This window comes from Lonchura striata, chromosome 3 (assembly GCF_050655825.1).
Source record: "Lonchura striata isolate lonStrDom1 chromosome 3, ASM5065582v1, whole genome shotgun sequence".
Lineage (NCBI taxonomy): Eukaryota > Metazoa > Chordata > Aves > Passeriformes > Estrildidae > Lonchura > Lonchura striata.
In genome coordinates this window covers 18330139-18347587 of record NC_140705.1, presented here as the reverse complement: position 1 = coordinate 18347587, position 17449 = coordinate 18330139, and the positions used below count along the sequence as shown (strand labels likewise).

General features: G+C 37.5%; 1 protein-coding gene across 2 annotated transcripts in view; it reads right to left on the bottom strand.

Moving 5' to 3' along the window:
* The window catches only part of LOC144246076 (uncharacterized), a 183418-nt gene extending 165969 nt beyond the window's left edge, over positions 1–17449 (bottom strand). For both annotated transcript variants that reach the window (XM_085574560.1, XM_085574559.1), the window contains exon 1: positions 1–17449. This exon is cut by the window's left edge and continues 27335 nt beyond it. The gene's annotated coding sequence lies outside the window, so the exon portion shown is untranslated.

The window sequence follows — 17449 nt, the reverse complement described above, 5'->3', positions numbered from 1 at the left end:
GATTTCCTGTTCCCCAGCACGTGCTCCAATGAGCCTGTGCTCAGCCTGAGACAAGTTCAGAGCATTTCAAGGTGAGTGCACAAGAGTCCATCACCACCACCACAAGCACATCACAGCAAGAACAGGATGAACAAGGTGTGCAGGACCAACACAAAAGCTCAGTCACACAATCATACAATTGGTTTGGTTTGGAATGGACATTAAGACCATACAATTCCAACCGTCCTGCCATGGGCAGGGATGTTCAATGTTAAAGGTAAAAAAACAAACCCCTGCAGTGCTCTAGGCCCAGATGCCTGAAGTACTGAGTGACTGGGAAACAATATACTTGGAATTTCATTTTACTGTATTGTCTAGCAAATTGCCAAGGCATAAAATAATCATCTTGTGCATGCTGGCATCAGTACTGCTCCTACAAAAATATTTGCAAAACAGAAAAGTTTATGCTGAGAGAATTTAAAATGTAGTTTTCTATGTATTTTAAGGAGAAAGTCACATTGTAAATCTGTTTAGAAGGTCCCTAAACTTGGCAAACATAAAAGTAGTAGTATTAACTGCAATAGTATTTGGCAACTTCTGTAAGCTATCAACAGTTTGAAATCTTCAAATGAGTAAGAAATAGACAGAAAGCATCCAACATAACTAAGTTCACAAATACAATTATTGGAAGGCATGTCTACAGTATGAGTGGATAGGGTTTAAACATCCAAGCAAGTGCCTAACCATACTAATTTACTTATTGTGCACAGCAACACCCAGGTGAACTATACCCTGGTCGAAAAGTGTCAGTGCAGCACTTCTCTTTGGCTAATAAACCTTCTCTGCCAGAGTGCAGAGCCCCATTCCATGGCTGTTTCACTTCCATCCCCGGTACTATCTCAGACATTCCCTGGGGTGTCTCTGCATTGCAGAAGATTATTGACTTGTTCAAGAGGTGTTGTGACTCACACTGTTAAGCACTGGCTGTGAAGGAGAAGGATGTCATTCTAGCCCTCAACCTAAAGCCCAGCCCTACTTTTCTGTCTTTCTGTGAGCATTGCACGAGTGCCACACCCATGGAACTAACACAAGAGAAACAGGCAGCAACTGACAGAACCAGAGGTCACAGTCTCAAGCTGCATCAAGGGAGATATAGGTTGGATATTAGGAAAAGTTTTTCACGCAAAGGGTGATAAAGTACTGAAATGGCCTGCCCAGGGAGGTGGTGGAGTCACCATCCCTGGATGTCTTTAAAAGAAGACTGGATGTGGCACTCGGTGCCATGGTTTAGTTGAGGTGGTAGGGCATGGGTTGGACTCGATGATCTTGAAGGTCTCTTCCAACCTTGTGATTCTGTGAGAATGCTGAATATTCCACTGGGAAACAAAATATACGCACTGATGGAAGCAGCCATCATTAACTGCATCTGATACATTCTTCCTTTTGAATTAAAGACAATGTCCAGTTCCTATGTTTAAATATTTCTTTATTTGCCTCAAAAAAGCAAACAAAAAATACCCTAACGCTGCAGATGTGAGAGGGTGAAGGCAATGTGGAAAAATGCAGTAATTAACTCATTAACAAGAACAAAATTTGTCATCTAAGTGTGCTATTCTACAAATTTCTCTACTCTGGATGAGAATGAGCACAGACATATTTGTGTCCTTGAGTGAGCAGAAGCTTTCTCCACCAAGAACAGTGGGACCAAGTTTTAACTCAGAATGTCTGTTAATCACATGGACAGTAAGATTTTATTGCACGTTTCATTTCTCACTTTTTAAGATTTTGGAATTAGTTTTTGGGGAAGACACTCAATTTAGGGGACTGTTACTTAGCAACCATAATCTGTTTTAAAACAAAGCTGTAGCCTGTGCTTTTTTTTTCAGCAAGGAAATAATAGATCTCTGTCCTTATGTGCTTCTTGCCAAATAAATAGATAAGGAAACACCTAGATGGAACATCAATGGAAGGCTGTAAGCAAGCTGCTGGTCAAAGAAGCAGCCTTACATTGTTTGACCCTTTCCTCATTTTTGCAATCATGGCAAAAAAAAATGTCCTCCAGACACTGGCTGCTGGCTGATACAGAGCAGCCATGCCCATGCATGTGGGAAATATTATGCTTTTGAAAAAAAAATGGGAACAATAGATACCTGGTGGGCTTTGTTCTCTACAATAAAGATGCAGAAGACAGCAAGAAAATCCAGGGAATATGTAGTACCTAACTCTCAAAATCAAATATCAGAACAGAACAACTTAATTTCTCTACCCATCTAAGACTCAAGCAGAGATCCCACAAAACTGCCAAGCATACTGGAGCTAAGCTGGCCCCAGTTGTATACTCCGAAAGATTTTGGTGCTCCTAATCATCGTACATAACATCCTGAGCTACCCAAAGGCTTAAAGAAAAGGACAAGGCAACAACATATGGCCTAAACAGACTGCTCATGTCTTCTCCTAAACAAGGCACAGCTTCACCTTAGACTGACCTTGCAATTACAGGCTGTGGGGAACAGTTAGGCTCTTGGAAACAGCACAACAAATGGCAGAGTCAGGGAAAGACTTAGAAATACTGAATGCAGAGAGCTCTTGATAGGTAAGCTGTGAATTCTGGTCACAGTGTCTGAGACAATCCTGCTCCACTCAGACCACTTGCTATCAGAATCTTAAAATGCAGCCTGGAAGCAGAAGAATCCTTTACACTTTTACACTCTCCCTTCCTTTGCAGATGAAATAATGATAAAAGCTCCTCCAGAGATGAGCTTTTAGCAATTTGAAGACATGATTCTTAAAAAAAAAAAAAAAAAAAAAAAAAAAAAAAAAGCCCTCCCCAAAGTGATAAATTTAAATAACTGCAAAGTAAGCAAAGTGGGTTAACATCCCAGCTTCCTCCAGCAGCAAGAATGGAATTTGGACAGTTTTTCCAGAGCAATTATTGAGTACCTAAGGAAAAACTGCAATGCCACCTCAAATAACTCATGTCTATATGACTCAGTTCAGGAATATTAATAAAATCCACACATCCAGAGCCTGAACTGATTAGAGTTTAGGAGATACTGGATTCTGAGCAATAACCTCCCAAATTTACTGTAACTATTCTCTACCTAATATCATTCATGAGGGGCAAAAGTAACTTGTCAACTCTTGACAAACCCCTAAATCTTAGAAATACGCTATTTTAAACTGTGAATTTGTTTTGGCTTTCTTAACCAGTCTTGAACATAAAAACTTAGGGATAAGAATGTCCTTGTATCACTTCTTAACTAGAAATTGGGGTTGATGTATGATTTCTTTTAAAAGTACAAACATTAACATAGATGTATCTGATGTGCATCACAAATAAACATAATGATTATTTGCAAATATGCCAAAGTCCAAATTGATCTTGTAATTTAGTAGAAAAAAAAATTATATACACTGACCAATCTACAGGACTACAGTTAGCAACAAGTATGACAAGTAATTTGCATTTCTTGCCAGAAAACCAACTCTGTTCTTTTACCCCCTCTAAATCAGAACTGGCTTTAAATCAAGTGCTAGAGCTTAGGAAAGCTAAAATATGTTTTCCTCTGTCTTATCCTTGTGTTTCACTGTGAAGGGGTTATTTCTCCCAGGAACACAGTAACAGCTGCTGGCTCTTTCTTCCATGATTTCACCTGACACATTTCTCACTGGAGCTTTCAGCAATTTATTCTTATTGCCTTACTCCTTTAAGGTTTTTTTTTTAACATGCTCAATGTTGTATACATAAAAATTAGATATGAAGAGTGAGGGGAAAATCCCCGTAATTCAACAGATTGCATGAGAAACCTATGTAACTGAAGATGCTACAACCATAGCTGAGTTTTGGGTGCATGGTGAGCATTTATTTTATTTTTTTAAGGTGCAATATGTGCTAGACAATGTTTATGTGGAGACTAGTGATTTTAAAACTGCCATTCAGTTTCCCACCTCCATCAGAGCAGGTCAAGAATCTTGAAGAATTTACCTCAATGAGGCAGGAAAGAGGTCACCCCATGGGGGAAAGAAAGCCCGTAAGAGATTGCTCAACCACCGCAGTGCTGTGTCAGAGCACACCACTGCTAACAGAGGGCATTGGCCAGGGGCTGCTCACATTAGAATGGCTAAAAGCCAAGGGGATAAAATTTAGTCACAGACACAGCACTCTGATCTAACTTTTACAAATTTCTGACTGTAAAAAATATTGTGTTCACATTTTTACATTCTAAAATTAACGTTATATCAATTAGTTACAGTTTCAACTTTGAGGACTCTGAGCTGTCTCAGCCAAAGACAAGAAAGGAACCCCCAGGAGGCCACTCAACCCTTACTTGTTTATTCAGAACATGAACGCTAAATCTCATTGATCTTCTGATCACTACAAATTATTGGTAAGCTCTGCATTAAACCAGGCTGTTGTAAATTGGGTTTGACAGTATTATCACTGAAAGAAATGCATGAACTCTGTGTTTGCCAAAGTGTGACCTCCTGGACACGGGGTGTGGCACTGTAGCACTGCAAGGAGTGAGATTTTTAATCCAGCTACCACTCTCATGCAAGTTATTTCAATCACACAATTAATTTAGCTAAATAACATTTTTTCACACTAAACCTGCACTGTGACTTAAAGATTAAATAACCCAAAAATATATCAGTGCAACATTCCCATCTTCAGGTGCAGGATCACAAGACTCACCTGCATCAGGACATTAATGCCCTTCCAGCCAGTCTCTTTGAGTGAAACCATCCTTTACAGACATTCTCACACTAGATTGCATGACAGCAGGAAAAAAATTTGAAAGAACAAACCCAGAAACTAAATGTGAGTGTTAAGACCAGAGAAGAAACCCTATTAATAAAAGTGAGTGACAAGAATTTTTATATTACAGAAAGCAAAGAGATTACAGAACATAACTGGCAACTGATTTGGGAAGCTGGCAGTACTGCTAGGTTTGTTAACCAAGTGCATGTGAACATCTTTCTCTGGTTTTGTCATTTTGTTGGGGGTTTTTGTGTACTTGAAGATTACACATATTGTTCCTTAGTCAGGTCACAGTGTCACCCCCTCAATGGTAAAGTATTACTTAAGAAAGTCAAAAAAGAAAGAAGACTGAAAGAGTTACTTAATCCTTTGAAAGTTTTTTGTTGATATGGACCAAGGGTGACATTTAACATGAGCCAAATTACATGGTTAAAATGATAAACAAGGAAAATTGCTTTGACAACCAAAGCTTTTATGGAAATGTGGAAACTGGCATGCCATGTCTGAAAGGTAGACATGTACCTGGGAAGAAACTGGGGACAAATAGAGGAGTTCCAATTGTAGAAATTTGCCATTTTTGCACATTATTTTCCTCTTACAACAGCTAATAGGAATCATGTGGTGTATCTACATACAAACATATTCACTTGATTAGTGACATGTTTATGTTACATAATTTTATAATCAAAATAGTTCACTTGAGTTTGAAAAGCCTGAGTTATTATTATATATATGTAACAGTTATAACAGTCCCAAGTTATTTTAGACAAAGTGTTACAAAGTAGAGTTGGGAACCTCGGTCTGGGCACACCTCCCTCCCTCCTTGAAAGATACCCTGAGCAGAGCCTAGCAGTCATCCCAAATGACATCCAGTGGTACTTGTCCAAAAAATGATTCATCTCTTTGGGCCACAAACAGAGCACTCAGAAATCAGGGCATAACTCCACCGGCACAGAGTAGGAGGCAAGGTCTTATCTTCTGGCTCCTGTTGCTTTGGGTTAGAATAAAAAACCACCCGGTTTAATAATCTATTTCCTGCTATGTTCAGTAAGCCATAATTAGAGGAGAATTTAAGAAATGGGATGCGAATAAAGTCATCCTTCCTGGTCATATAGATTGCCCTAAGTTAGAAGGAAAAAGGCTTTCTAAGCCAAAGTTTGCAACCATGGCAACTTTTAACAGCCAAAGTACTCTTCATGAATTCTTCATTAATTCCATTATATATGACCAAGTTTCACAGTTTCATCTGTGGACACTAATATTTTTCTAAGTTTGGTTGCCTCTCAGTTCTTCAAGTGTGAGTAGAGGTGAATAACCATTTCCTCCTTTCCATGTTTTTATTTTGTAGGACCCTGTTGATGACAGTAGCAGCTCCTTAACTCTTGACCATCTCTATTACCCTTGTCTAGTTTATGTAACATCTCTATTGAAGCATAGAGACCAAAGCTGAGTCCAGTATTCCAGTTATACTACATTGAAGGTTTACACAGTGAAATAATATTTTTCGTTTTGCTCTTTCACAGATGAGTATTTCCTAACATTTGTCTTTTCAAGCTTCTATCTTTTTGAACCTTTTATGAGCAGTAAGTTCAGTTCTTGGGGTGAAGGGGAAGACCAAAATTCCCTTTTCTGTACTTTCCCACACCTCCCCCCACCTTTTTGTTCAGAAAACAGTGCCAGAACAACAAGAAAAACCATAAGGTCAAATACTCTCTTCATGCCCAAATTCAAAAACTCACTACTGAATTAACAGCCCCCACAAGCAGGAAAACAAGTAATTCTGATAATTTGTCGAACTAAGGAGTGATTTATAGTGATAATCAGATATTACTTGATAGAGGACTCTATCAGGTAAAATGAAAACTCAACATTGAATTTTCTGAGGAAAAAAAACAGGGGGACGTGACCCAGCTCCTACTTCTGTAGTTACTCCATGGCTCACTCAGCAAAAGATCCAAGGACAAAATACAGATTCCATCACATTTCCAGTGACACCAGGTCTAAAAACTCCAGAAAATACCCAGTTTAAATACTTCCCAAACTGATTTAAACAATAGTTTAAAAAAACCTTCCTCCACACTGAAAGTTTGCACATCAGTCTTGGGGTTTTGGTTACAAGGGCAAGTTTTTAGAAACACCAAGATTACATCAGGCAGCTTGACTGATTCCCTCATGATTCTAAAAGGGAAAGTCGGGCCCAAACTAGACTGACACATCTACAGTCAGGAAGCCATTTGGAGCACAACATCAACAACTTTATTGACTCATTCTGGACAATGCTGCATACATATACACACACATATATATATATATATATTTTTTTTTTTTCTCCCTTACAGGTCAGTAGATGGCACTCTCTATATTTACTATCTTTGTGTTTTGCACACTTGTCAAAGAAATGCTGCTTCTCCTGAACTGCAGTAGGAGATCACAGGTCCTTAGACAGCTTCCCTTAGAAGGGATCTCTGTGCTTTACCTACTCCTTAGTGCAGATTTCAGTTTTCTCATGGCACACAATCTGGTCAAGTTTGTTGATAAGGACCCGTAAACCCATGGAGACATGAATTGCACATATGGTCTGTCCTTTATGCAGTTAATGGACAATCTACTCTCCCATCTACAGTGGAATGGGCCTCAAAATTGGCCCTTTCTACAAAGGCCAAAAATGGTTCAGCATTAACAAAGCATCAGCATATGACAGCAAAATGAGGTATATGTTAAAACAGAGCCCTCTTCATTTAAATGCTTGGCTCACTATCCATTTAGAGTCATATTGGCTTCATTTCATTGATTGTCTTTTGTATTTGTAAAGCCAGCAGAGCCATGGGAAGGCAGACCTAATGCCTTTTCTGTGCACATCATTTACCTAAAGATCCTTCAAACTGAAACCACTAGATAGTTTTATATACAAAAAGAAGAATAAACCAGTTGGAAGAAAAAGCTAACAGTTCCACAAGACACACTACAACCTAAAAATAGACCAGAAGAGAAAGTGAATCTAGGGCTGGCTGCTTGTGAGGGCACCTGGAGAAGGCAGGCAGGTCTGGATTCCCTGCTCTGCAGGGCACTACTCTCATCTGGGCAGGACTGTAAAGCATCACACCACTGAAGGAGCCTCACATGGGGGCACTTGGTTTCTGTAAAAGCCCACTTCACACAGCAAGCTAAGAGTTATGAATACTGAGCAAGTCTAAACACTTGTTTATCCTCACAGATCAGATGGGATCAGAAGCAAAGATGAGAAGAAAATACATGGTTCTTTTTTGTTGTGCACTGTTATAGCAAGTGCCACCTTATCAACCAAATGGGGTGACATAACACCAGTATAGTCCTTTAATACTTCCTTTTTTGAAAATGTTTCTAAACTATAATATATTAAATTTGATAAATACAATTACTATCAGCATTTAATTGATTCTTGATTACAATCAATTATATTTCTGAAACAATCAAGCAACCTACAATTAAAAGTAATTTGCTCATTAGCATGCCCCTACTAGAAAATTACACAAATGCATTATTTATGTAATTAGATACAAATACAGTTCATTATTCCACCTTTTATTCTATTGTTGCAAAGCTACACTTGTAGAATCTTGCTTTATAACTCTCCTTGCTTTCTATTGACATGGAGATGGCACATATTTTATTTACCCAATTTCAACTTAGAAATCAAAACCTAGAAAAAGACTCAATCCCTACAAAAACTGTGATTAAAACATTAATTTGTGATATGGGTGAAAAGTAAAGGTAACAAAATATTTTCTAGGGGAAACTTCCTATTGAGTTGAAAGAGACAGCTGTAAATTTTCAGAGGTTTCAAAAATGGAGATTATAATTTCTGTGTGCTAAGACTCTTATATGAGAATTTGAGGGTGAGCATGAAAGAGGAGTTAGTAAAAATATTACTGTGATTAGAGCTGCTTTCAATATCAAAACCAACTAATGGCATGTACTTACTCTATTATGGCATAAAAACAGTTCAGAATTTCAGAGTCATAACCATGAATTAAAGGATCTTATTTTCAGATGTTTTAGTTCTCTATGTATTTTACAATTACACTTATGGCTATGATTGTGCAAGCTTGCTAAGAAAATGTAATCCACAAACCAAACTCCACACCAAAATAATGTAATAATTTAATAAAATCCACACCAAAACACCACAGCTGCACCTGGTCAGACCAAAGGAAAAAGGACAGATTGGTGAGAACTGGAAGGGGCACCACTGGCCTGAGAAACAGAGGAAAAGAGAAAGGCATACTGGAAGCTCATCAAGCAAGGCATGGTGGCCTGTCTGCTAACTGGTAAGAGCACTGCAATAATTCCAGAAGGAAAAGAAGTGAATATATAGAAATGCAAAAACCTTTCCTCTGCAGAAGACTTAATAAAAAAAAGTCTGCTAGACCTGTTGCCATGGGGCTCTGAAGCAATGGCTATCAAGACCTCTCTTTCTGATCCCTCATGTGGGGTGACTGCCACAGAATTTAAACCCCAAGATTTCTGAAACAGTGGCCAAATGAAAAACCCAAGCAACAAAAGTCTGGAAATTTCTATGCTTAAGTTGCAGCAACCCTCATTTTTCAACAGCATTACACTTTACTTTCACTTCATATTCATATATTCATATTTATATTTTCATATATGTTTTTGATATTTATCATTAAAATGATCATTAATATTTTCTTGTCATATACACATTGGTATTAAAGAAAAAAAAATAAATATTAGAAGAGTGAGTTAGTATCTGGTGAGTTAGTTGATGGTTTCACTTTTCTGTATGAAAGCTACGTAATAAAGCTCCCAGGGTTAATGGAAAAAAGAGTGGTTTTTTGGTAAAGCTCCCAGGCAAATCCCTTCTCTCATCTTCCATAACCCTGGTGCACTCCTCAAGTGAGCTCACTAAGCTTTCACTCTCATCTGCTGGACAAATGACAGAGTATAAAGATAAGATATTCAATAATTGCTCATGCTTGCACTCTTTAAAAGTTAAAAACTGATAATGACAGAGAATGTCAGGAAATAAGTGATTGCTGCTCCATCCATAGAGACAGTTGAAGATGTAGCACACTTGTGGTTACCTCAGATGCCATCAACAATTATTCTTCCTAATTTTTAAGACACTCTGATGATGCTAAATATTCACTCATTCCTTCAAGCCTGGATGAATTATCTAGAACTTTGGTTCTGGTTTTGTTACACAGGCCAGTAAACCACAGTCAGAAGTAGATACTTGAAGATAAAAAGCAGCAGAACTCAAGATAAAGAGAATTAATTCTGATGTTTAGACTGAGTAGGAATTTCTAAGCCCCACTGTGGTTCAGTTACACAGCTCCAATGAAATCAAAATGCATTAATCTAGCCTGCAGTCCAGCGTTGTTCCTCATTGTGTCTGGCCTGACTTACAAAACACTTCAAACTTCATCTACAAAGAAGCACGGCTGCCTTCAAAGGCATCAAGGCTTAAAAATCAGAGGAAGGTTCTTCCAGGCGTGTTTATTTGATCCAAAGCATTAACATGCTGACAGCTGTTGAGCTGCTTCATTTAGCTGTCACAACAGACCATGGAGCACCATAGTGAAATGGACACTTCTGTGTCTGACATCTGCCACTCCTCCCTTAACTGCTGCTGCACCACAAACATTCTATCAAATAATTGATTTGGCGAGGTGCATGCAACAAAGTGTCTTTTTTTAATGCATTAAAACATCTGGGGTTTTGCACTGAAAGGTTCTGCTGAAAGTAATAAAGTCCAAATAGAAGATTTTTAAACTGCCAGGTTTTGGCTATGACATGAGAAGGGTTCCCACAGAGAGGTAACATGCCTCATCTAGTTAGGAAAGCATACCTTCTGTAAAAGAAGTTGAAAAGCCTTGCTAAAAATATTAACATTGTACGCTTTAATAGAAATGAAAATTCTTAGGAAAGCTTCATCTTTACAGGGCTGTTCTTAAATCCAAAGTATCTGCAAGTCAGTGGGAAACACAAGTCACATGAAAGCAATTTATAATGTTCCACAGCAAAGGCAGAATATAGTAGTCTTAATATCCAGGGGAAAAAAAATCATCACAGTAGACAACTTTCCAAAAATTAATCCTGAGAAACACAAAGTTCTCAGGACTCTTAGAAGGGTTTGTAGTGATCCAATTGACACATATGAAGTATTGGCTTTTGGCTTTATCCAAATGCCTGTCACTGATCTCCAAGATAACACCCTTCTTTGGAAACAGAAAATAAATAGAGAAAACTTACACTCTGCACCTTTATACATTTTGCAGAACTGTTAAAATCCAAAATGAAATTAAAAACAATGAAAAGCATTCTTTCACAAGAAAGCAATACTTGGCTGGCAGTGCCTTTGGAGTGCATCCCTCAAACACTGCTATATAATACCCCAAGGGTGTAGCACCTGATTAGGCTACTGGAATAATATCCTTTGGGAGTTTCAAATCAGCTGAGATGGTAATTCCAAAATGGGAACTCTGAAGAAGCTGATTTACTGTGTATGGGAAGAAAAAACGATGAGACATAATAAAGATTGCTGGCTTGTACATCCCACACATTACAACTTTTCTGTCTCATTGTAGAGATGATCTACATGCCACTGGACCTAAACAATCTCATCTACCTTCAAAGTCAGATCTGCTCTGGCCAGGTTAAGCTAGGTGATCGCTAGAGCTTCCTTCTGGAGAGCATATGATAACAGGTACCAAAGACTGAGGCATGCAAACAGGAAAGTATTTCTAGTTACAATACTTAAGTTTTATCAAAGTTCTGCATTGATCTAGAGTCAGGTGCCATTTCAAATAATTTATAAGAAATAGGCATAGCAATGCTGGGAGCAATGCATGCAGGCAGGTGGGACTAGTCCTTGATTACTAACAGCTTCCCATTACAGTAAGAATATTTTCATCCCTTTTTAACAGCCTGAGATCATTGCCTAAATTTACTCTATGAATAAGTACTTTCACAGGGCAATTCATCAACATCCTGACATAATTGGGATGACTTGCTCTATCCATCTGGCCCTTCCTCTCCAATGACTACAGAAGGAAGAGAAAACTACTTCAGTCCAGAAGTCTGGCTTCTAGACAGACCAAACTCAATGACAGAAATCCCATAAGTTACTGGCCAGGGAGGAACTCACTGGAATAAGGGTCTCCAGCCCTCTCCTTTACACAGATCTGAAGGTGGCAGAGAAACATAAGCCCACCCAAGAGCTGAAACAAGTCACTATTTAGAAGAAGAAGGAAGAAACATGGCTGCTGTGGGTTTATCTTGTGATGTGTTAACTGTGAGTACATTACAAAGCCAAACTATTCAGAGCTAACTCATGCCCATCTTTCTTATGTGCCCTGAAAATAATTTTCAGGGTTAAATTCACCAAATATACTAATAGAGCTAACTCCAAGTGCACCTTTAATATCTTCTTAGACTATTAGTTCTTGTTTTATTTAATTTCAGTTTTCCTCAGAAGAATTACATCAGAGATATGCTAGGTGCATTATGCTTATCAATTATATTACCACTGAACTGTTTTATCTCAACACTTTAATGGAAAACTGAATTGCAGGGGCTTAGAATGGACTTTGAAAATATTCCTAAGCAAATTATAGGTTGAAGCTTCAGGAAAAAAAAAATAGGTTTGTTTCTTAATTTACTTTTGTGCTTTTAAAAAAGCAACAAAGGCAGTGTAGGTGTTGCAGAAATCTTTGCATCTACCAAGATAAATGAAGACCCTCTTATTTTGGTGGTGTTATATAATATGCTTTACTACAGTCTTGCTACATGGGTTACTGTCACACAGGGACAGATCTAGCCCCAAGATAAAAGCAGTATGCCAGGCTGCCTGATGCTAAAAGGACATTTTAACTTTCTTAGACCCTCCCTGCCAACAAATCCAGGCCCATTTAAATTTTAAAAAAGGCCACTATTTCAAGTGCATTCATGAAAAGTATTCAACAGTCATCAGTGAAATAGTTTGAGGTTTATACTGGCACAAATCAGTGTAGAAACTGCTCCAATGTTTTTCTAAGATCAACAGAGCTGAAGATCTGCATTCACACATTTTAAAGGCTCTTCTTAGAGTGGAGATTTTCATCAGCTGCACAGCTCTGCAAGTTGGCATAAGTTCTTGTTACACTGCCATGGGCTAAATTCAAAATCCTAGCTTCGCACTGATGGCAAACTACAATTAGTACTGTTACTACACTGGAAAAAAAAAAAAATTAAATTCATCGTTTTCATGGCCACATAAAATTTACCAGGAAAATGTCCAACTTTTCTGACTTCTGTTCACCTCTGCTAATTTCCTTCTTTGGATTTCACATGAACTGCTATATTTTATAAAAGGAAAAAGAATGGCCAGAAAAACAAATTTGTGTAAAATTTGACATTGGGACAGAACTTATAATTTCTGATTCCTCTACACATTCATGGAAATGTCAAACAAAATATACAGACTATCATTCCAGACAACAAATAATGTTCATCTAATTAAATATTTTGTTCTGGACATGACCTAGTGTCAGTCATTCAGAGAATAACAGATAAAATCTATGCCTATGTTTTAGTTGTTTGTGTCTGGACATAAGAAAAATAATTTATCCAGTGCTAATGTTCCCATTATTCCTACAAAAAAGTAACATACTTCTGACTCATTTAAATATCCTCCTGCAATGAGTTACATTACAAAAATAAATATATTACAAGAAACTAAATGACAGTTTAGTAGCAGTAGAATATTCTATCTTACTTTTCTAAATTTGCTTTAGATTACCTTGAGTACTCTCTAAATTCCTTGTAATTTACCAAATAATATTAATCACAACAGTGACGCCAAAGTATTTTGAAAAAGAGTTTGCACAGTAAAAGCCCTTTAAGTGTTGTTTGAGTATCTTGTAGTAATTAAGGTGAAATTCCTTATCACATAATGCAGTTGTAGGTCTAAATATGTTATTTTATACTTGGAAGTTCTCCTCCAAGATCATACATGAACATTTAGAAGATAATAGTCTAATTATAAATAATTTTAATTAAAAGTCTTCTGCGTCCTTCTTATCTGATTCAGTCAGATCTTTTCCAAATTCTACTTGAAAATACCCACAGTTTGGTATACCTTGCTACACATTTGCAGGAGAAGAAAATGGGAAATTCATCAGTTTGCAACTAACAGTAACTTATTAATAGCTTCCATACTGTGATGTTTTTGAACAATTAATGAAAGAATGCCTAAAGGGGATACAAGAAGTCATTAAATGCTATAATACACAGAGGAGCAGTGACCTCTCTAGCTCTCTGTTTGTTCTGTATCTACCTGTGAGCCATGCTCAGGTTGGAATATCAATATCTTGCCCATAATTCTGAGCTGTACTTGAATGAAGAGATATCTACATTTGTGCTCTGTAAAGGCTGGGAAGATGTTTGATTTGATGATACCTATTGGTATAAGGCAAGAAGGAGAGCTGAAAAATAAGTCAGAGGTATGTCTGTGATGAGGAGGATGCCAAAGGACACAAGAGTCACTACAACAAGTCACTTGAACAGCTATACAGAACAGCACACAGCCATAAAGATTAACCCAACAACTCATGGGGAAGAAGCTGGTTGCTACTACTATGTGAAGCTCAGGCAATGTTACAACCAGAAGCCATGAGTTTAAGAGCAAGTACTGTGTCCTACAGAAAGCTAGGACTGAACCCTATGGACATATCTGACCTTTCATTCTTGAAATCAGTCATTAATGCCATTCTCAATGCGCAAAAAAAAAAAAAAAGTCAGAGTTGACAGCATGAGAGAGAGCTAATAATTGAGGATAAAAATTCTGCCCATTTCCATGTAAAAAGGACATAAGTGTTGCAAGAGATTAACCTTGCTAAATCATGACTTCCTCATTGACCTCAAACACAGGAAAGGAGCTTACCAACTAGGTCAGATCACTAAAGAAGGGCATAAAAGAAAGGCACAAACAGCTGGAGCACAAGCAAAGAGGTCAAGACACAGAACATGACTATAAGAAACAAAGGAACCCTATGATCACAGCTGAGCAGAGATCAGGTCAGGCAAACTTCTGAAGCCAATCTGCCAATAGCCTGCCCTTAAAGTGAGTGCTCCAAAATACCAAAGAACTTGCATTATCTAAACATGAAGTAGAACAGTATATTTCTTTTTTTTAAGAGGAAAGTCTCAGACTGGTCAAATGAGATAGATACAAAAAAGCTTTGAAAATTAAATTCCTACGACATTTTAACATTCTTCCTCTTCAGTCTTTGAATCCAGTAGCCACTTTGCCCTTCCTAGGTTATGAATACTCCAGTCTCCTTCTGACCCATGTGCCTATCATGTCTGTCTCCTAAGCTTCCCTCTCCTCACTTGACCTGTTTCAAAACCAAGATGCCACAGTCTACCCTCCAGAAACATGTCCCTCCTAAGCATGCTCTTAGGAAAGCACCAAATCGCCTTTTTCAGAAATTTCCATATAATTCCAAGTTCAAGCAACCACAAGAATTATGCAAGCTATTAAACACAAAGTATCTAGGCAGTAAGATGTGAATAAATAAATCAGGTTCTACAACTAGAAAGACTACATTAGCCAATGGTTCAGAGAGAATGCAGAGAAGATGCAGAGAAAGCCAAAGAGCTTTTCTTGCATTAGTCTATATGAATGAGATCTTGGTGTCAAGCTGAATTAACAACAACAGTCAGAGCTCAAATAAGAACACAGATTATTAATTACATTTTTCAAATTTAATTGGCCTGATAAGTATCAGTGAAGATGTATTTAAAAATAGTTGAACTGACATGAGGACTGATAGCAGCTCTGTGATGTCTCATGTCTGTGCTTTGAACAGCGAGAAAGAGGAGTGGAGAAACCACAGACAAGTCAAACTGAACCTCACACTCAAGAACATTTCTGGATAAAGTAATTGTGTGCAGCTATATGGTAACAGACATAAGTGGCAATCAATATGAATTTGTTAAGAATGAACTGACAAAACAATCCAATTTCTTCCTGTGTTGTGGCTAAAAGGCCTTTTTAGAAGAAGAGGAGTGATTGTCATTCATCTTGACTTCAGCAAGTCACAATGAAATCTGAAAACAAAAATTAGATAACTGTACCACAAAGGACCAATGTTTCACTGTCAAATAGAAAGATGCATTGTATGGTGCTTCAGAGGGTCTGTCCAGGGTCTAGTCTTTTTTCAGCATTTCTCTTAACAATCCAGATGATAGATAGAAGAAAACATTGCTGACAACAATAGGGATTGCAAGTATGTTGGAGGACTGGTGAAAGATTCAAACAGGTTTTAACAAACTGAAGAAACAGTGCTTGCTCAAGATAAGATAAAAATAAGTTAGTAATCTGTTACTAACTAAAAGGAGTGGGGGGTGACACCTGGGGGCTATTTCTGATCTCTGAATCACAATAATAACACTGCATAATGATTTTAGATATTTAAGGAAATGCACACACAGGAGATGTTCAACAGAAGATCTACAAGAACTATCTGAGGCAGGAAACCTAAGGCAGAAAAGAGAAACAACAAGAAGGAAAGATTATGTTCTCCATACCAGTGATGGACAGAACAAGTAATAATGGGCTCAAATACCAACCAGAAAGATCCAGCATAGATTTTAGGAAAATCACTCAATTGAAACTAATAATGAAATATTGGAATAGATTGTCAAGGGTAGCTATGAGTTTTCCATCACTGATGATCTACAAAATAGAACTGACAATCTGATTCTCCTGGGACACAAGGATGGCTTCTCTAAGTCTCTTTCAAGGGAGATTTCCAAAACAATAAATGGCTATCACTTTTCTTAAGGATATTCTATCAGATACCTAAATTTCCTTTGTATAAACACAATTTGTTGTACAACAGACACTGATACAAAATTTCTTGCTCTAAATTAATTTATGGATGTGGTCGTACCAAATATGAGAAAACACTGGTGGCATCTTTGACAGCAAAAGTAGGGGGGCAAAAAAATTACCTTAAAAAATAAACAAACCAAGAGACACATTTTAGTTTTGATCTTTTTGCAGAATTACATTTACCCCCCCATCCATTTTTCCCTTACCAATAATATGTTTTCTAGTAAGGGTCTGGTTCTAACTGCTAAGTATGAATCTCCAACATAATTCAAAGTTTCCAACCATAAAATAGGATCATTATTAGACTTTACCCGAGAATCTTCCCCGATGATGACCTGTTGCTATAGAAGTCAACCTCCAGAGCAAAGCTGGAAGGAAGAAGTATTATATCATTAATCACATCACTAGTACAACCCTAATAAGCTGAGGTTCATAACCTCTGGATGCTGATAGAATCAGAGAAAACTGCTCTGACCAATGTTTTAATCAACTACAATGTTTGCTGGAGGCCATGGTAGTGTAGCTTATAAATATATAGATGCTTTATTCACTTTACAAGTGAAAACACAAAATAAGAACTGAACAGACTCAATAGAAAAAACACTAACTTCAACCCTTGGAATGTTTCAAAGCCAAAGGAATTTGGAGTCAGTGATGAGCTACTACAGCAAAGCTTCCTTCATTAAAATTGTTGTGAAATAATGTCCAAGAATCAGGATGATACAATACCATTCCTTGTTAAGCTTCAAAACTTCTGTCACAGAAAATTTGTGATATATATCCAATTAAATTTGTGGTGTATACCCTATATATATATATATACACACACATAT